Below are 22340 nucleotides of genomic sequence, written 5' to 3'. Positions count from 1 at the left end.
CATAATTGTATCCGTTGGGAGTTCGTCTCCATTTCCGCTCAAGCCTCCTCCTATCTTGCTTCATCGCTCTCAGCTCCAGAGTATACCATGGAGCTGTATGAGCTCTACACAGGAGAGAGCGTGCAGGAGCGATCGTGTTTACAGCCCGGGTCATCTCCGTATTCCACAGAGCGACCAGGGCTTCAGCAGGAGCGCCAGTCCTATCAGCCGGAAAATCCCCCAGAGCCCTTTGAAAACCTTCAGGATCCATTAGTCTCCGGGGGTGGACCATTTTAATAGGTCCCCCACCCTTGCAGAGGGAAGAGGTTACTGAAAGTCTAAACTTCAGCAAGCAGTAGTCTGTCCATGACAAAGGGAGTGTTGTAAAACTCCCCACATCCAGATCACTTTCCCCATGCTCAGTAGCAAAAACAAGGTCTAGAGTGTGCCCCAATACATGTGTTGGACCACTAACATATTGAGACAGCCCCATGGCTGTCATGGAAGCCATGAAGTCCTGAGCCGCGCCAGACAAAGTGGTCTCGGCATGAATGTTGAAATCCCCCAGTACTATTAGTCTGGGGGACCTCAACAATATATCCGAGACCACTTCCGCCAGCTCAGTTAGGGAAGCCATTGGGCAGCAAGGTGGGCGGTACACCAAAAGGATTCCCAGCCTGTCCCTCTGGCCCAACACAAGGTGCAAACACTCCAGGCCAGTAACTGAATGAACATGGTGCTTGGTGAGTGAGATGGAACTCTTATAGACGACAGCAACCCCACCTCCCCGACCCTCAGATCTACCATGATGCTGAACCAAGTACCCCGGTGGGCAGAGCTGAGAGAGACCAACTTCTCCCTGCTCACCCACCCAGGTCTCGGTTATACATGTCAGATCGGCTGCCTCATCCACAATCAAATCGTGGACGAGGGAGGTTTTATTATATACCGATCTGGCATTTAATAACAGCAACTGGAGATCTGAGAGTTGGCTGATAGGACTACCAATGACCTTGCGGGTGTGGGAAGGACCGGAGCAAGGCACAGCCACAACATGTCTGGACCGCATTCCCCTTACCTGGCACGTCCTTCTCACAGTGCCATACCTTCCTTTGCCCGTCACTACGGTAATTGGGGCCCCCTCAAGTCTCCCCGCCTGATGTATAAAACTCTCTCTGAAGCACATAATACAACTAAAATATACAACAATTAAACGTATAAAAACAGCCATATATACAGCATATAAACATACACACTCACTCAGACATACATTCATATAATCAGGCACCCATTCATCTCAAATTGCTTCAACACACCAACAAAAAAGTAAAAAAAAGAAAAAGAAAGCAGCAGCAAGAGCAGCAGCCTCTCCTTCCCTTGGGGCGATGGTCTCTTCCTCCTGCAGGCCCTGGGTCTCCCAGGCCACCTCAGCCAGCCGGCTTATGTATCCCTCCAGAGAGGGACAGGTGGTAAGAATCAGTCCTGGCTGGCTGGGTACCTGGGGCCTGGTCCTGCCAGGCAGAAGTCCCTCTGGGAAGGGTGGTGGAGGTGGTGGTCCCACGGCAGCAGCAGCAGCAGCACAGCAGCAGCAAGAGCAGCAGCCTCTCCTTCCCTTGGGGCGATGGTTTCTTCTTCCTGCAGGCACTGGGTCTCTTCAGAAAACCATGTATACTCTTTGACTAAGGGACATTCACACTCATTTTCCTGGGCCATTTTGGAAAGAGGCTTCTATGCTCAGACAATGTTGAGCAAGCCAGTTTTATTCTGGGGGAACTGCAAACTTTCATCTGCATATAACCTTCATCTGCACATACACAGACAGAGGGACCTTATGGTGAAGGGCAGGTAGGAAATCAATAACGACTGGAATGGTAATATTTTGTAACACACTAAGATCTTGAATTATGAAGATCCTGTCAAACCACACCCTCGACTCTTAAACTGTCATATTCCATGGTAATAGAGTGCCAAACCAGATCAGAGCTTGGAAGATTACTTTTAAAAAGTAATAAATTACAGTTACAGTTACATGGCCCCAAAAAGTAGTAATTACCGTTACAATTACAATTGCTCTGAAAGTAACTGATTACTTTACTTTTCCTCCAAAGTAATCACTACAATTACATTTCAGTTACTTTAAAAAAAACACCTACAATGTGCTGGCCTTGGCTGCTGCACATCTAAGTAGCCTAAAACAACATTAAAAATAAACAAACACATACAGCTGTAGTAGAATAATTATTTTTATTCATAAGATAGCAATGGTGGTCTCTCTGCTGGTAAGGGAGGTGGGAAGGGAGGCTGAGGCCACTACAGTAGGGCCCCGCTTTATGGCGCTTTGCTTTACAGCAATTCGCTAATACAGTGGTCTCAATTAGACGCAATTAGACTAAAGCCCCACTCATACGGCGCTTGTTCCGCTTTTACGGCGGTTTTCAGGCATCGTGCGCCATTCTATTCAATGGATTCCACTTTACAGTGGTTTTCGCTTTACAGAGGGGGTCCGGAACGTAACCCGCTGTATGAGTGGGGCCCTACTGTACTCAGATCTTTGCACGTCAATTCAAGTGCAACCTTCCCCCACTCAGCCAGTCAGCATAATCTCTCTCACTTAACCACCTCCCAGACCCTGCCCTGCCACCAACTAAGGGACACTCACTCAAGCAAACATTTTCCCCTGAGATCCAAAAAAGTTAAAATACTGCAAATGCAGCACAGTAGCCAGAGAGGGTGGTGGAGGCCACTCTGTGTGCCAAGTGCAAACACAGTATTTACACACACATGCGAGCGTTGTCATCTTTCACCTCCACAGTTCTTTATCTCCATTCTGCTGCTGCCTCCTTCTCCTCCTTTATCCGTGTTCTTGACCTCCGGATCCTTTTTCCTTCCACTCCATTCTTCACCACCACTATCTGTTTTATTAAATAATTGTTTTCTCCACTTTACCCAGTCTCACTCTCCTCCCTTGTCGCCTTCTACCCATCCACAGAGCATGAGGAAAGAGCGACACTGCACAGAAGCCCAGTTTGAGGCACATGATTTTCATCCACAAATCAGAGGAGCAGAAGACTTCCCCTGTTCCGCCCCCCAAGTAATGCCCAAAAGTAATGCTGGAAACATTACAATTACTCCACAAAAGTAGTAAAATACTCCTAGTTCTATTACAATCAAAATGTAAAGGAATTACCCACTCGTTACTCAAAAAAGTAATGAATTACAAGTAATTTGTTACTTGTAACTAGTTACTTCCAAGCTCTGAACCAGATAGGCCTTTGGGCTGTTCCAGCAAAGATTGTTTCATCCCTTGCGAAAGTGTGAGGGTTCATACCACCTTGACTTAAAATCAAATCCTTTTTCAGACACAGTTTGAACTGTAGTGCAGTAGTTTTGCTGGGAAATTGCCTCTTCCAGAAGGGCAGCCTAAGACATCTTCAGTATACTTATTAAATACATTTGATGACACTTTGTAAGCATATGTTTTTGTCTTCTGGTATTGCTTTTGTTTTGTAACTGTCAGTTTTTCAGGCTGATAAACAGAAAGAATTTGAGATTACTAAGGCATGGGCTGGCAATGTATCATTTGCCCATATTATTCCAAGGCAAGGCCAAATTGGCGTGCTGTCATTTTCCTGTCACTTTATTATCTCTGGCTGATGTAATTATGCCTGACTATTGGCAAAGAGATAGCTATCAAGTTTACATGTACCTTGCGTTAAAGATATCAGCTGCTATTTGCTGCCAAAATGCAATTATTTGTCTCTTCTACATATGTACAATGTGTCTATCAAGATTCATGTAAAGATATCTACTAGGCTGCAAAAAAGTCCTCTGGCAACTTTAGTAATGTTCTGTTACTAGCAATGACACAATATGCTAACAAAAACCCAGCAGAAAAAATTGAGTGCCAGTTTAAGAAAATGTATTGTCTCCAAATTATGCTGAAACAAAAATGTGTTCTGAATAGTAAAACCAGTTAGAAGCATGCTATAGATCACACAAATTATTATTTTAGATATTGCACCCAAATGTTTTCCTTGGGTTTCAGAAATGTAACTGTACAATCCTAAGTGTTTTGTACAAAAATAGTTTTCTGAGACCTCACTAATAGCATGTGTCAGATTTATGTATCACCATTGTACAGACTAACCTTCAGCCATGTTCTCTGTGCTGCACTGAAGACATTATACAGATATAGGCATGGAGGGAAAACTAACCTGAGAATAGGTTCCCAAACTGATCCTGCCAACTAGGTCTGACAACCAATGCTTGTCTTTGAATGGCTTTGAAACATTTCCTTAGCTGTTCATTTACTGCACTCATTCCGTGCTACTAGCTCAGTTGGTGGGCAGGGGAACACTTTTTGCAGCCAGCCCTCTGTCCAAGAGGTGTTAAGGATTGGGGCCTTTTAAATCGCTAAGCACAGGTGTTGGAAACATTTGGCCCTCCAGATATTGCTGAACTACATCTCATCAGTCCCAAGTATGGCCAAGGAGGATGGGAGTTGTTCCAGTAACATCTGAAGGGCCAAAGATTCCCCACACCTGGTTTAGAGCTTCTATTTACAATCAAGTGCTATATAAGTTTTGTTAAATAAATACAATTCTGGGGGTGTGAGTTTTACAAGCCAGCTATATATGGCCTGACTCTGCCCCCTCAGCTGCATTTTATGTTTTTCCCTACTCATTAATGTGACGGAAACTGCTGTTCATTTACATGAGAGCGAGAGGTGGCAATCAGCAGGGGCAATCAGTGACAGTATTTTTTTTCATTCAGTGGGTGAGGCTTTGCTAGCTGGAGACTCGACTTGGGTGCAAGGAGCAGCACCAACCCCTGAGTGGGCTCAGAGAGCGGAGTTCCTCCATCTCTGTCCAAGCCGTGACAGAAGCTCTGAGCAGGCCAAGGAGAGCTCGCTCCTTCATTTAGTCATTAAGAAAGGATAGAAAAATACTGAGGGCTTTTTCTGGAGGGAAGGTGGTTTGGTACATCCTTCCTCTTTTCTACATAAATGGGAGGGGGGAGCTTCCACTGGTTTCTGCATCCTCTTCTCTCCATGCCACTTCTTTTATCATTTTCTCAGGGAAGCAATTCAATTCAGTTCACATTTAAAGATGAACCTACCTAATCTGCACTTTCCGAAACAATACAAAATACAGCCATTGTTCACATTTTGCATTGCTCTGAATAATGTGCACAAAAAAGTATATGCTAGGGTAAAGTGTGCATAAAAATGCATATATTATTGAAAACAACAGACAAAAATATATTATATATGGGGAAATTGCTTTGCAAAAATGTGTATAAGGAGAAAGTAGCACTAAAATGCTGATATATTTTCATGATGACTTTTTCATTTTAAAACAATCACAAACTGATATGGAAATGGGAAGAATTGAATTTAAGATTGGAAAAATGAGAAAGGGAGAGAAACCAAAAGTAACAGATCCGCCCATCCCTACTATGGTGAACACTAGAACTATATATTCGTTTTATTTTATTTTTTTACAAAAAGCTTTAGGGAGACAATGTGAGGTGAACATAGGTTGGTTGCTTCCTTAACTGGCCTTGGGAGAGTCTTTCATGTGTCTGTTTCTCTCTCTCTCTCACGCACACACAGAGTCTTAGATTTTCTTGTGTGACCTTTCACGTGACTTGCAACAACTGGGATATAGTCGATTAGTTTTTATAAGGGGATAATAGCACAATATTTAGTTGACAATCTATTAAGGATTTTTTAGGTAATAAGAATGGATTTTAATTGATGATAAACTAATCAGTTACAGAATAAATAAACAAGACATTTAATTAGCAGTTAAATTAACTTATTATAGAACAAACCATAAATCTGCATTTAACTGCAAGCCTGTATTTTGCTTCGCATGCCATTGTGGTATTTCCTGGTTTAAATTTTTGGAATGGACCTCAAAAACACTTTGCAGAAAAAGGATGACTTGGCAAAACACCTGCCTGCCAAACTTCCTGGCCTTGCCCTTTCCTCTTCTGATGAAGAGGACACTCAGATTGCTAAAACACATTTTATAAAGCAGGCCGAGCACAAGATAAGATAGGATTACCCACACACACAGACTTGCCACCACCAATATTACTCGGAGTTCCAAAAAAGCAAAATCACTCCTTGAGCTTGCAGAACACAGAAACACCCTGTAGGAAAAGGGAAATGCCAAGGTTCGTGGCATGTCTGTCCTGTCACAATCTCAGATGCAGGAGGGATCTGATGCTGAGATTTTACAATTGAACAGTGGTGAGTTTGAGCTGTTGCTTAGTGGGGTTGATTTAGCTTGGGGAATGCATGTCTGTATGTTTAGTTTGAATCCCTGGCTAGTTCAGCCTCCCAGTTTTAAGTATGGGTGCAGTACGCCCCCAGGTTTTGTTTAGTTGCCTACAATGTCACAACCTGCATCTCCCCCTTGTGCAGCATGTGATCAGGTTTGGCAAGGCAAGAGGGACCCACCTTATTGGGATGGCCATGCATTCCTTTTACCCCTGAGAGCTGTTCATTATCTCAGGCCCGCAGCATGAGTGTTTTTCCATGGCTGAGGTGGGGGAAGGGAGTTCTCTTCCTTTAAGCGACCACTTGCTCCCTGCCACTAAAAAAAAGGGGGGGGACTGGGGGATTATGTTGATCTGTTTTCCATTCTCTTTTGGTAACTGAAGTCTAAAAGAATAGGATTCTTCAGAATCAGAGAGAAATTGGAGTTGTTGGCTCTCTTGTTACAATACAGAAGTTGCTGAGGGAGAGACAACAGGGAAGGGCTTTTGCCCTCACGCTGCGCCTGAGAGAATGAAACATCCACTTGACCGCAGTTGAAAACAGCATACTAACTTATTTATTAGTCATTTATTAAATATATTTATATCCTGCTTTTCGGATAAAATGTTCAAGGTTCACAACACAGCATGAAAATACAGTAAAACAACAACTGCCACCACCAACCGCTAGAAGGTGGATGACACAGACTGAGGGCAAAATAGCTGAAACCAAAGATTCATATTCTAGGAGAGGTAAAATTAACAGCCAGGCAAGGCAAAATGCCTGTCGAAAATTAACAGTCTTCTGAGAACAATGTAAAGCCATCATAGAAGGCAGGGAGTTTCAGAGCCAAAGTAGAGCCACAAAAAAGGGCCTCTCCCTTGTCCGAACCAAACACACATTTACTCTTGTGCTTACCAAGAGTGCTTACCAATGGTTCCTTCTCAAACTGGGGGGAGGTAACAAGCTAGACACCACAAGACCCGGTCCTGGGCCCCATGCTCTTCAACATTTTATTAATGACTTGGATGAGGAGGTGCAGGAAATGCTTATCAAATTTGCCGATGACGCAAAATTGGGAGGGACAGCCAATGTCCTGGAAGACAGACACAAAATTCAAAGGGATCTTGATGGGCTAGAGCATTGGGCTGAAAACAACAGAATGGAATTTAACAGGGATAAGCGCAACGTTCTTGTTGTTGTTGTTATGTGCCTCCAAGTCGACTACGACTTATGGCGACCCTATGAATCAAAGTTCTACACCTAGGAAAAAGAAACCAAATGCACAGTTATAACATGGGGGATACTTGGCTCAGCAATACTACATGCGAGAAGGACCTTGCGATTGTTGCTGATCACAAGCTGAACATGAGCCAACGGTGTGATATGACTGCAAAAAAGGCAAATGCTATTTTGGGCTGCATTAACAGAAGGATAGTTTCCAAGTCACTTGAAGTATTTGTTCCCCTGTATTTGGCACTGGTTAGGCCTCATCTGGAGTACTGCATCCAGTTCTGGACACCACTCTTTAAGAAGGATGCAGACAACCTGGAAAGGGTTCAGAGAAGGGCAACAAGGATGATCAGGGTACTGGAGACAAAGCTCTGTGAGGAGAGACTGATGGAACTGGGCATGTTTAGTCTTTAGAAGAGAAGAATGAGGGGAGATATGATGCCACTCTTCATGTACTTGAAAGGTTGTCACACAGACGAGGGCCAGGATCTCTTCTCGATCATCCCAGAGGGCAGGACATGGAATAATGGCTTCAAGGTACAGGAAGCCAGATTTCAACTGAACATCAGGGAAAACTTCTTAACTGTTAAGAGCAGTACAACAATGGAACCAATTACCTAGGGAGGTGGTGGGCTCTCCAACACTGGGGGCCTTCAAGAGGCAGCTGGACAGTCATCTGTGGGGTATGCTTTAATTTGGATTCCTGCACTGAGCAGGGGGTTGGACTCGATGGCTTTATAGGCCCCTTCTAACTCTATGATTCTGTGATTGTACTTTATTTCTGCAAAATCTTGTGACTGCAGGTTTACTTAGCATTGCAAGAAGCAGTGTGATTAAATTTGTTTTTGCAGAATAGAAAATATAAGTTTTATGGTCAATTCTAGATATGACACTATCTTGGAAAGTGCACAGTTTCCAATATGTCAGCCACGTAAAAATTGCAGCATTTTTATTTTAACTTTTAAAACCATGCAATAAATCAAGAAACTAGTAATCAAAGAAACAAAAAGAAGAGATAGCTTAATAAATAATAAATATTAAATTATTAATAATTAAATTAGATAAACAGCTGGAATCCTGGCAAAACAGAAGCACTGTGGGTGAGTGTGGTTCCCATGCTCAAGAAATTGGTCAACTGCCTACCCTGGGCAGTGTTGCACTTCCCCTGAAGAAGCAGGTACACAGTCTGGGGGTGCTTATGGATTCAGCTGTCACTGGAGGCCCAGGTAGTTTCAGTGGCTGGAAGTGCCTTTTATGAGCTTCACCTGGTGAGACAACTGCGGCCATCCCTGGACTGGGAGAGCTTGGCCACAGCAGTTCAGCATTGGTGACTTCAAGACTGGATTACTGCAATGCACTAGATCACTGCAATGTGGGGCTTCCCTTATGCTTGACCCGGAGACTGCAGTTAGTGCAGAATGCTGCAGTCAGATTGCTGACAGGAGTGAAACCCTTTCAGCATATAATACCTCTGCTCAGAGATCTGCACCGGTTGCCCGTTTGTTACCGAGCCAAATTCAAGGTGCTACTACTGGTATAAAAAGCCCTTAACAGCTTGGGACCAGTTCGCTTGTGAGACCGCCTTACCCCTAGGGTTGCCATATTGCCTGGTTAGCCGGGTTTTTCCCGGATTATTTGCTGCCACCCGGTGCCCATTTAGCCCTTTAGGTGGCTGGGATTCTCAGCTTTAATTTTAAAAAAATTAAGTTTCTAGGTGGTCTGGTTCTCGAGATATACACAAAAACATCAGCCACCCCCCCAATTGTTAAATCTTTTTTTAAAACAAATCTGTGCTGTACAGCACTTCATAGCTCCGTCTAACCCCGCCCGTTCAGGATTGCAGCCAATCAGTGTGAAGCCAGTTTGGTTGACCTGGGCAGTGTCTAGAAAACCTCATCGCAATGCCAGAAAATGGTGGTTCCCCCCCCCCCGTTTATCTGAAAATCTCATAAATTGGGTAAGTATATACATTTCAGGTTTTTTTCCCTCTTGTGTGCAGGAGTCAGATCCTGGGCAGTCTTTTGAAAACCTTCCCAATACTTGCTGTTGTGGGGGTAAAAGCATGCTAATCCCATATGCCCAGAGTAAATCCCATTGAATTCAATTGGACTTACTTTTGAGTAGACATGGTTATGAATGTGCTGTAAATTAATGGGACTTTTGAGTGAATGTAAAAAAGAATTGTGTTTGTGTTCTAACTATTTCTGTCCCCCCCCTCCAGTCCTATTTTAAAGCAAGTAGGCAGGTATTACAGTTTTTATTCTGTAGGAAACTAATACTGATTTTTTTAAAACTAATACTGATTTTTCTGCAATGACCAACTGGTTTGACAATAAACTATTATATGGGCTGTATGTATTTATACATCTGCAGTGTGTGTGGAGTCTTTCCAACAACCTTGTGAGGTAGGGTTGGGAAACCAAGGCAACTCACAATAAGAAATAAATCCATTTAAAATCCAATAACCATAAAGCAAGAATAAACAGATGGAAAACAGCTTAAAGAGGCATGATTCTGAATTTTGGGTTGGGTAAATGAAGTTTATTTATTTATTATTTGATTTATATCCCGCCCTTCCTCCCAGTAGGAGCCCAGGGCGGCAAACAAAAGCACTAAAAGCACTTTATAATATCATAAAAAAAGACTTTAAAATAAATTAAAACATCTTTGAAAATATTTTTTAACGTTTTAAAAAAACATCTTTTTTAAAAAAAGAAAAGGCTTAAAAACATATTAAAAAGCAATTCCAACACAGACTCAGACTGGGATAAGGTCTCAACTTAAAAGAACAAGTTGAAAGAACAAGTTCCTTATCACTTGAGGCTGTAGTTCTCTGCACACTTCCCAGTTTGAGTAAGCCCCATTGGATACATTGGGACTTGCTTATGAGTAAACAAACATCGGATTGCACTATAAATATATTTACAGATTGTGTAATTCATAAACATATTTGATAGTCATGTTTATATAAATATTTCTTCATACTGTGTCCCAATAAGTATTTGATTTCATGCTATGGTTGTAGATGATTTTTTCCTGTACATTTTAAGTGTGCCCTTCTTCCTGGGAGTGGTCATGGTTCTCCGTTGTTTTCATCCTGAGGGGAGGATAGGCTGAGAGATGGTGAGTAGCACATTTAAGGTCTCTTCACCTCCCCTCCTTTTTTATTTGTATTTATTTTATATTTCTCCAATATCTTCCCCTGGCTGTTTTTATGTATTTTAAATATTTTCAGATTGAATAAATAGGAAATCATAATTGTGAACCTCCCTAAAAGCAATTTACCTATCCTTATGTTTTGGCAAAGTGATGGTGTGAAGGCATGCTGGTAGAACAAGAGACCATGTCTGAAGCATGTTATAAGGTATTTGAGGACTTTGTCACACATTACTTTTTGAGACCTGTAGATTCATTTTGGAAAGAACACGTGCACGTATTGAATGGTGGCTTGGGTGCTGTTTTTTCAGTCTACGCTGCATGCGTAGGGAAGGTGATACATCATCTGGCAGCTAGCTTCATAATGAAAAACATTTGGATCACCATTCACTTGTTTACTTTTCTCACTATTGAGACCACTTCATATATTACTTTTTCAAACACAGAAATTTAATCTTTGTATAGGAAAAAGTATTTTGTAAAATATGAAGGACAGTGGCCGCCCAGTCAGTATAACCACTGTACAAGATCTACTCAGCCACTGTAATTACCTTTTTTTTTTGAGTGCCCTGTTGTCTGGGTCTTGGTTCAGGTGTGTATCCAACTTTGATGTGCTTATGGAAGGGGTGTGCAAGTAGTGCCCCCCCCAAGTGTGGAGGCTTGGACGAACATTGTGTTATGGAAAACCAAAGTCTGTGTGAAAGTACATATTTGGGAATGCCATCAGTGTAATCCTAAGCACACTTAATAAATAATATCGAACTTGCATGTCACAAAATATTTTACGCTCATGTCCATAAGCACCAGGAGAGTAGTCTCCCAGGGGGTCTTAGTCCCTCTGCTTTTTTGGGAGCAGGGTCCCTATGTCTCCAAGCATCCTACAATCAGCATGAAAAGGGAGTGTGTTAGTCACTGAGAAGAGTCTTCTAAATATGCTTCCTTGCCTTTCCTGCTGATTGGAGCCAATCAGAGTGAAAGGAAATGAGTCAGCCACTGAGAAGACTCTTCTCAGTTGCTAACGCTCTCCACTTACATGCTGATTGGCTCCTAGAGATGTTTGTTATTGTGAGAGAATGCATTAACAAAGATCTCATTCTTAATCCAGGATCAAAAAAGGGTGTACATGGCTGCAACTATCATGAAGGGACTCTGCACTTCTGAATTTTCTACTAAACAACTGATAAATACCTATGTAACTTTGTGTCTGGAGACTTATTATTAAGAATCACTTTCCATAATTGTAAGGAGGTATGTCCACATGCAAGCATCCCAGGCACCTCAATGAGGGGTGAGAGCAGCATAGGGACATAAGCAGATGTCTTATACCAAGGGTTCCCAAACTTTTATTCTACATAGACCACTTGAAAATTGCTGAGGGTCTGAAAGTATCTGAAAATGTAGTATGGGCATATGCAAGATAATTAACTCCCATTAGTGATAAGAGCAAGAATTTATAATTATTATTTTAATTAAAACAAGAGGCCTATCAGTACTTTGAAGAAGTTGTTGTTGTTATGTGCCTCCAAGTCGACTATGACTTATGGCAACCCTATGAATCAGCAACCTCCAAGAGCATCTGTCATGAACCACCCTGTTCAGATCTTGTAAGTTCAGGTCTGTGGCTTCCTTGATGGAATCAATCCATCTCTTGTTTGGTCTTCCTCTTTTTCTACTCCCTTCTGTTTTTCCCAGCATTATTGTCTTTTCAAATGAATCATGTCTTCTCATTATGTGTCCAAAGTATGATAACCTCAGTTTCACCATTCTAGCTTCAAGTGATAATTCTGGTTTAATTTGTTTTAACACCCAATTATTGGTCTTTTTTGCAGTCCATGGTATGCTCAAAGCTCTCCTCCAACACCACATTTCAAATGAGTGGATTTTTCTCTTATCCGCTTTTTTCACTGTCCAACTTTCACATCCAGGACTGGGACTTTCATGATGCCCGGTGGGAAGGGGGAAGCAGGAGAGTAGTCGATAAGACAGACATCCTGACATTGGTACTCTAATTAGCAAGTATGTTTGGGGTTGTTGCACACTTCCAGGCCCAGTTTCATTTTGAGTATGGCGGTGGAACCTGTGTAGATGTGGTTGATCAAAGGGAGAAGAAATTTTGAGTTAAGCAAAGCTCTGCTTTTATAAAACCTAAGAAACATACAGATACTTTGAATGTCTGAGTGCCTGCACCAGTGGAATACTGGAGGAACTTGTAAAACTTGCTGCTACAGTATTTAGAACTGAGCATGTGGTGTGAAAGACTCCTTTTTCTAACATTTTGGCTTCTTGTTTTTCTCCACCCACCACATCTCTGAAATATATCGTATATGTAATGGTTAACCAGACTGGTGCCCTGACTTACTTTATGTTTGTTGCTATTTTGTGTTTTTATTGTGTTTTTATATTGATAGTGTATTTTTATTGTTTTTATTATATTTGTAAGCTGTCCTGAGCTCTGTTTTTAACAGCAGAAGGGCAGGATATAAATCCTCTTAATCAATCAATAAATATTCCATAGTGTTGGAAACTAGAGTCTAGGCATTTAAGGCTGAAAATGTAATTTAAAAAAAATTCTCACATCTTTCCCCAGTTTTTGGTGGTAATTCCTAGGCACAAAAACAAAACAACTGGACAATCCAAATATTAATATGCAAATATTTGCATAATATGCAAAGTAGCCTGCCCGGATTTGTGGAATTGGAATATGGCAACCCTACTTACCCCATATCTGCCATTCAAACACTTTGATCTGCAGAACAGGCACTGTTACAGGTGCCACATAATACTTGTTCTGTACTTGTAAGAAATTGTTATTTTAGTGTGGCAACACCTACTCTTTGGAACTCCCCACCTACTGACATCAGGCAGGTGCCTTCACTGTGTTCCTTTTGGCGCCTGCTTGAAACTTTTTTGTTTCGGCAAGCCTGTCCAGACACATAGATGTTGATCTGTTTTAAAAAAATTTAGTTGACAGCTGTTTTAATTGTTTTAAATATGGATTTGATTACTTGTTTTGAACTGTTTTACTGATATTTTTAATATTTTTTGTATACTGCTTAGAGGTCTTTCCAGTCAAGCAGTATATAAATTTTGTTAAATAAATATAGTTGAATAATTAAGAAATTACAGCTAAGAAAAATATAGAGCATATGGCTTTATAAAAATAATTTTATTAGTATTGCCCCATACAAATATTTATTTGTATCTGAGGCCCTTGTCTGGGTCCTTCCTCTAGGGAGTCTCAGAAGGTGATGCAAAGGAGAGGGCCACTTTGGTTTGGCTCCCCATCTGTGGAATGCTCTCCCCTGTGAGTTCCGTCTGGCACCTTCGCTGACATTTTTTTGTTACCAGATGAAAAATTACTTTCCCCCTCCCGACCTTTGATGGACTGAGTAGATTTTGTTTTATTGTCAGTGTGCTGCCAAAGCTTCCTATGGCTGTTAATGGGAAGGTGGGGTGTATATTGTATGAAAAAGTTAATGACTTCTATGAATTTTTATTTCCTTCGGTAGTATAATGTAGCTGTGTTTTTGGAGACCTTTTAGGTAGCAAGCAACTAATAAGTTTATTACTGCTGTTGTTGTTGTTAATAATAATAATAATAATAAACATACATAGAAAAATAAATGTGTAAAAACCAATATGTTTCCCCATAATATACTTAAATCTGGCCCTTTAATATACATTTTCATGGTATTCTATGTAAAAGAAATAGTAGGATTTTTTTTCATATTTATTAGCACAGCCCCCTCCCCGATCCAGGGGTCCATCAGGTTGAGCCAGCTGTTTCGACTCAGGGACCCGACCCGCCTTGGAGCTACTCCCAAGGGCTAGAGTTTAATTAAGGTTTTTAAAAAACCAACTGAACATACAGCAATAGGCCCACTTTGGCTCAGGCCTCAGCCAAATCCAGTGCACAGCCCTAACATCTGTGGGGTCTGAGACTGCAGGCTTTTTTTTTTAAAAAAAAAAACGTACTAAGAACAACACTTGAATTTATATTGGCATAACCATATTAATGTAAGGCTCATTTCAGAAATTGCCTCAACACATACACTAAACACAGGGGAGCAGGACTGTACCAACTATCCTCACCCTTGACATTATCATGCCCTGGTGGACTCGCCCTCAGATCTGTGCACATTCCACAAGGTAGATATTCCACAAAATCTAGAACTCCAGTCACACAGGTTTCTAAATCATGTGGAGCTGGTCCAAGCACCTCTTTGCTCCCCTCCATGCACCTTACCTATTCCAGATAAAGCCCATTTGTCAAGGAGACATTTCCATGAAGGCTTTGCATATAGAAGGTTTGAAAGAGGTAAAGTAACAGTTCATGAATGTCTTGGGTGTGCAAGACTCAAAATATTAGACAGTGCTGCACTATCATATGGCATTACAGGAACTTACCAATTGGCACCAACACTGATTTGTGGCCATACTTATATCACAGATGCTAAAGAACTCAAGGTTCTCAAGATGCTGGCCTGGAACTAGCGATGGCCCCACCAACCTTCAACCAGCCTCACCTCTTTCTACATGGGATCCAGCATTGGACCAAAACATGACAACCGTATCTGGATTATATACAGTACTTGGCTGTAAGGCCATCTTGGCTGTAAGACCCTCTCCCTGCTTGCTGGCCTCTTTCCACCTGGCCTGGAAGGGTGGGGCCTTGACTGACTGCAGCTGTAAAAGGTATCACTACCTGAAGACGCCAGAGACCACCTTGACTGTGGGGTGTTGTTGAGGGGCTTCTGTTTGGGAAAAGTTTAATTTCTGATGGTTGGTTTTTTGTTTTGCTGTTATTGGGATTATGCTTTTGTATTTTATTGTTGGATTTTATCTGGAATTGTAAGGATGTATCATTTTATTGTATGTTTTTATGATGTTCTTGTTAACTTATTGACCATTTGAATGTATTTCTTACAGTGAGTTGTGTAAAAAAAAAATTCTGTTCATGTTGTGAGCCGCCTTGTGCATAAATTGTTATGGAAAGGCGGCATACAAATAAACTGTTGTTGTTGTTATTGTTGTTGTTGTTATTATTATATGAAGATCCAGACCCAGCATGAAATGCCTTGAAAACAGTTAAGCATCTGTCTTCAGATCCTTCAGGCTAGCATTTTTTTATTGTTATTCTTCTTGTTTTGCATACTGAACAGACAAGTGGGCTTTCTATCCAGTGCTTCAGATAAAGTACAGCTCTTATTAATGAGTTGTTTCTCAACAAAGGTGTTGTACATATTTTCACTTTACAAATCCTCTCTGCAGAAATTATCAACCACCTTTTCTATGTGCAGCAATCATGCTGCCAATAATGTCAAAGTCTTCAATTTTTAGGAATTGCTTTCTAAACGCTCCAAAGTCCTCAATCCATACATTCTTTTTCATGAACATAATTTGGAATGACTTATGTTGCTTCTGGTGATAAGAATTTCTCTCTGCTACTGCCATTATCAAACTCCTCAATTAGTTGATTTATCTCTGCAACCATCTAAAGTCTTGGTTCTAAAAGATTATGTGTCAGCAACACTGCTCTATTATCACCATTGACTATTTTGAAGGACTGAGAGCAGCATGTAGTATCTTTGGGCAACTTTCTGGGGCGCAAAAGTCCTGACAAGGCCCACCCAGGATTCATTTGTGTGGTTTTTTCAGGGCTTCATGAGTGCCAGGCAACTGGATCTGGGAGCCACCATTTTAATTTTTCTCCGGAGGATTGTGGGAAATCTAAATGGTGGTCTCCAATGGTGGGATGAGCAGTGCCATTCTATTTCATAAAGTGCCCAATTTAACATCTCATATTTGATATCTGAGCAAACTCAACACATTTTCATATTTGATACAGGGGGCTTAAACATGAAAAGAAGTCACTTTTTTGCATGGAAGCTATATTGGAATCTGAGCATTTCCCAAAATGACTCCACAAGTGAAATTGAAATTTACTGGTGGTTTCTAGGGATGGGGGAGAAATTAAATTCCGTTCTCATTCACAGCCGAATCTAATTAGTTTATACATCCTGAAACAATATCTGAACTAAAACACAATTATCCTTCAAAATTTGCACCTCTCCACAATTTGTACTGCAGTTTTCCAAGCAAGGAGTGGGGGGGGGGAATTATATACTAGGTAAAATGTGCACAAAATGCATATATTTGTGAAAATAACATACAAACATGCATTATATTGGGGAAAAGAAAAGTACTTGCAAAAATGAATATGTAATAGCCAAAAGTACACATAAAAATGTGTGTGCTGATTAATGTCCATGAGGACTTTAAATAAAACACCAAACTGATGTGGAAATGTAGAGAACTGAATTTAAGACTAGAAAAATGAGAAACTGAGAAGAAACAAAATTGACAGATTGTCCCATCCCTAAGGACATTCAGTGGTGTCAGCCTGTTCCCCAACAGACTTCTGCTTATGCAAATGGGACTGCGCCTTCCTTTCCTTCCCCCACCTCCTCTGCACCCTAAAGTCTGCTCTGGAGGGTTGAGGGACCCTCCAAAGCAGATTGGGAGATGAAGGGGGGAGGAAAGGAAGGGGAAGTCCCATTGCAGCTCATGGTACAACATTGCATGTCAGCCGATATTTACACTCTTGCAAAAACATCCTTATTTATTACATTACTCTGTCCTCCAAGGAGCTCAAGTCAGCATACATGATTTATCCCTCTCAATTTTACCTTCACAACAATCCTGTGAGGTTGATTAGAATAAGAGTGTGTGGCTGGCCCAAGGACACTCAGTGAGTGCCATAGCTGAGTGGGGATTTGAACCTGGAAATGCACTATTCTGCAATTCTAACCACTTTCATATCACAACCTGATGTATGTTTTTTACCATTTAGCATCCCAACCACAAATGAATGGTGAAAGGTTTGCCCATCTCATTAAGGTATTGGCTTTCTGATTCATTACCACTTGGAAATAATGACAAACATAAAATATCTGCAGGACAGGAAGGAGGGGAGATTAAAAAATAGCTTGACATTCTCCTCGGGAGGGCTGTACCCCTGTGGACCTAGTGGATCAGACTGCACTGCACTTCTGCAGTTAGGATTGCAGAAGTGGATGTGACAGTCCTCTTAAAACCCCATATGAGGGAAACCAGGTCCCCTCCCCTAGTTCAATTTTTCCCTCACTGGAACTGGCTGTTCCACTTCACCTGCCTTTTGTAATTCATTTTACATTACTGAGAGCCCATGAGGTGACTGCCCTAAATAGGAGCTGTAAAACAAATGTGCAGTGTCCCAATATATCTTGATGTGTGTGACCACTTCTCTATGGGTTCCACTATTATCTATAATTCATCACTCCTTCAACATTCAAGTGATCAAGGTAGTAATTTAAAATAAAACCCCTAACTCAACTTCTAGCTGACCAAATAGTCTTCCCCTTCTCAGCATTCCAATTACAGGATTGGCTAATGATGGAACAAGGAGGATTCTAGGCCTGTCCATCTGTGGGGTCAGGATTGCAGCCTAAATGAACAGAAGCATTTGGCTGCAAGGACTCTGTTGTGGAAAAACAAGGAGTCGGACCACATTAATATAGAATGCTATGGCTTTATTTAAAACCCATTCATACATACACACAATTGCTAGCAATGAGAAAGAGATCCCCCAACATCAAGATTGGAAAAGCTCTCTCTGACCTCCATGGACATGATGCCTAGTATTTATCACAATATTACAAGCTAAGATCATTAATTATGTAAAAGAGCAAACAAAGTGATGGGTGGTGTGTCATGAAGACACGTTGCAAGGGACTTTGCAGAGTTCAACAGATAAGTTATTTTGACCTATCAGGTCCAGGTGTGTTTCTCAGTTATTTCAGAATCTTCCCCAACTGGCCAACCACAAACGGTCCTTATTCTATTCCTAGTGCTTGGCTATTTTCATAAGTAGTCAGTGTCTGCACAGCTGTCTTCTCAGAAATAACTTTTATATCAGGCCAAGAAGGTGTAAGAGAGCAAAATGGATGCTAAGGACAAAATGGATTCCAATTGTTAAATTTTTCCTCCACATCTCCCTCCCTTTGGCAGCTTTTGGCTGCCATCTTAATTTCGATTCAGGATTGCATACAGTGTCTGTTTCATCTCCTCCATCCCCTTTAACCTCCAAGGGTATTATAGTGACCTTAGTCTTTGGGATTTTTTGGTGCTTACTTTATCCCATGCTTTTAAGAATTTCTGCAGAGTTATTTCTAAACTTAACCCTGACAAAGAAATAGAGAACAGGGTTAAGGCAGCTGTGAAAAGAGGCAATGGCTTCTGTTATAATTAAAACATAGTCAAAAACTCTCATCCAGAATGATACTTTGGTGTATCACTCAAATAAGCTTCAAAAGATTGAAGAGTGCCTGTGTAACAATGCCTGTGTAACAACAAAAGCAAATGTTATTTTTAGAGATTTGTGCTTGTGGAAACCTTTAGCATCAAATAATACTTTCACAATGACTGAGAAGCAAATGGCCATGACTAGCATGAGGGAAAAGAATCCAAGAGCCACCTGAGGGAATAAATTGCAATGCATACCTTTTTGTTAAACTCAGCCTGAGTGCTAAATAAAAATTGTGGTAATGTGAATGCCAGGGAAATCACCAAAACTAAAACACAAACTGCTTTGCCCCAGACTAATCTCTTGGCTCAGCTGATGTGGGCTTTGGTGGGTTGGACAATAGCAAAATATCAATGTTTATGCAGGCAAGGGTTAACATAGAACCATACAGGTTCAAAGTGTAAGGGTCTCAGACGATTTGGTATGGCCAAGTGTAAAAGATCACACACATGAGCAGCAGTATATGCCCAGAATGGTAATGTAGAAAGAAAACACAGAAGAACCAAAACGTTTCCTACCATTCCAAGGATATAGGTATCTGAGTGCATGCACAGCAGGAAAATTCTGCTAAACTCAAAGAATGTCTCATACCTATGGTCTTTATGGGATGTGGTGTTAAGGTATTCATGATACTCAATATTCCCTGGTGTCCATGTGGCCAAATACATTATAGGTAGGGGTGATTGTTTGGCTATATTGTGCATAGGTGCTAGGCCTATAAGCCCCCAAAACTGTAGTAAAACAGGCTAATAAGTACATAAGGAAACACCCCCCTTTTCCCATCTTCAAGTATTGATTTAGCTTGCCTTGCAGGCAACTCTTCAAGATTTTGTGGGCTATTCCTTCACTTGTCTTCTTCCAATACCCACAGCAGGAGAAGATCCAGAAGGCAGTGGACAAAAAAAAAAAAAATGACCCAGGACCAAGTAAAATGCCACTCACAGCCCCACATCAGTCTCCACCTCCTCAGGCCTAAGCCTTCCTGTGGGTTGGTTGCACTAGTAGGTGACTGGGGAACCAGGTCAGTTAGTATGGGTTGTGTTGTTACCTTACCCAGGATCCTTCGTGATGTTTGTCAGTAGGCCCTCAGGGTCTGGTATCAGTCAAGAATGTTGGCCCCACACTTTACCAGTGCTAGCATGCTGGGACTCACCAAAAGAGAATTCCCATCACAGCTAACACTAATATCGTATGAGCAGTCAACCCCAGCCAGGGCCAGGGACAATGCCTTGGCTGTTCCTCCTTCCTTGGGGTCATTGGGAAACGGATTGCCTGGAAGGCAAGCTCTTGGATACCTGTTTCTATATCTGAGTCCTGGGAGTTTCATCCGTGCTCCCAGGCAAGTCCTCGTCATCCTCAGGGTCACGGATGCAGCCTACAGGATCAGGGAGAAGGTCTGGGCTGATGGCAAGGTCCTACAGCAAGACTTCCTCTTGGATGTGGGTGCAGTGAGATTAATGGATCCAGGCAGGCTTCCCCTCCCCTTTCACCTTTGATGGGGGTCATTTTTCACACCTGGAATAGTTCTGTTTGTCTGGGGGAGAGAAAAGTTTTTCTTACCCAGTGCCCTGGCTGGGGACCGCAGGATGTTCCTTCTGTATGTCCAGACTGCATTTGCATTATCTGGGAGTGTATGGTTCTGAAAATATTGTTAGATCTGGAGCAGTCTATTATTCATAGTTAACTCTTCAGTCTCTGTCTTTGAGATATCAGGCATGATCAGAGGGGTGACCAAGGAGATTCTTATGTGAAGATAAGCAGTAAACAGCATTGGGATAATAAATTTTGAACACTTTGCAGAGTTATTTAATTGTATAGGTGTAACACTTCTTGCAGTTGCAGGAAATCCTGGACCAATGTAGGTAGGCTGGAGATAACACAGGGTGGAAATAGCACAGCGTAGGCTGGGGATAGCACAATGCATTCATACCCATAATATATCCATACATCTACACAGTCAAAAACTTTCTTGTAATCTATAAAGCACAGGGTGATTTTCTTCTGAGATTCCTTGCTCTGTTCCATTATCCAACGTATGTTTGCGATATGATCTCTGGTGCCTCTTCCCTTTCTAAATCCAGCTTGGACATCTGGCATTTCTCGCTCCATATATGGTAAGAGCCATTGTTGTAGAAACTTGAGCATTAGTTTACGTGCATGAGATATTAAGGCAATAGTTTGATAATTGCTGCATTCCCTGGGATCCCCTTTCTTTGGAATTGGGATGTACATTGAACGCTTCCAGTCTGTGGGCCATTGTTTAATTTTCCATATTTCTTGACAGATTTTTGTCAAAATTTGGACAGATTCAGTCTCAGTAGCTTGTAGCAACACTATTGGTATGCCATCCGTTCCTGGGAATTTGTTTCTTCCAAGTATTTTAAGAGCAGCTTTCACTTCACATTCTAAAATTTCTGCTTCTTCATCATATGGTTCCACCATGAATGAATCTGTCATCATTGCATCTCTTTCACAGAGTTCTGCAGTGTATTGCTTTCATCTTCCTTTTATTTCATCTCGATCAGTCAGTGTGTTCCTCTGTTGATTATTAAACTTCACTACTCTTGGTTTAAATTTCCCTTTCATTTCTCTAATCTTTTGGAACAGGGCTCTTGTTCTACCCTTTTTGTTGTCCTCTTCTATTTCTATACAGTAACTATTGTAATAGTTCTCTTCGTCCCTATGTACTAGTCGCTGTATTGTTGCATTTAGGGTTCTGATTGTGTCTCCATCTCCTTTTGCTTTTGCTTTCCTTCTCTCTTTAACCATTTTAAGAGTTTCTTCAGTCATCCACTGAGGTCTTCCTCTCTTTTTAACTAGAGGTATTGTCTTTTTGCTTTCTTCCCTGATAATGTCTCTGACTTCACTCCATAGTTCTTCTGGTTCTCTCTCAACTAAATTTAAAGCCTCAGATCTGTTCCTTATTTGATCTTTATATTCTCCTGGGATGTTATTTAAATTGTATTTGGCATTATGATTGTTTTGTTGTTCTTCTTTAGCTTTACTCTGACTTTCGATACGACCAGTTCATGATCTGTACCGCAGTCTGCTCCTGGTCTTGTTTTCACAGAAAGTATGGAACTTCTCCATCTTCTGCTACCAATTATATAATCAATTTGATTCCTATATTGACCATCTGGTGATGTCCACATGTACAGTCATCTTTTTGGTTGCTCAAAAAATGTATTTAAAAGAAACATTATTGGCTTCACAGAATTCAATAAGTCTTTCTCCTGCTTCATTTCTGTCTCCTAGGCCCCATTTTCCCACAATTCCTAGTTCTTCTCTGTTCCCTACTTTCACATTCCAGTCTCCCATGATTATCAGCACATCTTGTTTTGGTGTGTGATCAATTTCTTC

At 41.3% G+C, this 22340-nt stretch overlaps 1 pseudogene; it reads right to left on the bottom strand.

Annotated features, from left to right (window-relative positions):
- Nucleotides 1–18809: 18809 nt before the first annotated feature.
- LOC133384196 (C-X-C chemokine receptor type 6-like) lies at nucleotides 18810–19648 on the bottom strand (annotated as a pseudogene).
- Between the last annotated feature and the right edge of the window lie 2692 nt (nucleotides 19649–22340).

Source organism: Rhineura floridana, chromosome 4 (assembly GCF_030035675.1).
Source record: "Rhineura floridana isolate rRhiFlo1 chromosome 4, rRhiFlo1.hap2, whole genome shotgun sequence".
Lineage (NCBI taxonomy): Eukaryota > Metazoa > Chordata > Lepidosauria > Squamata > Rhineuridae > Rhineura > Rhineura floridana.
The sequence above is the reverse complement of the archived record's forward strand: the minus strand, read 5'-3'. Positions and strand labels throughout refer to the sequence as shown.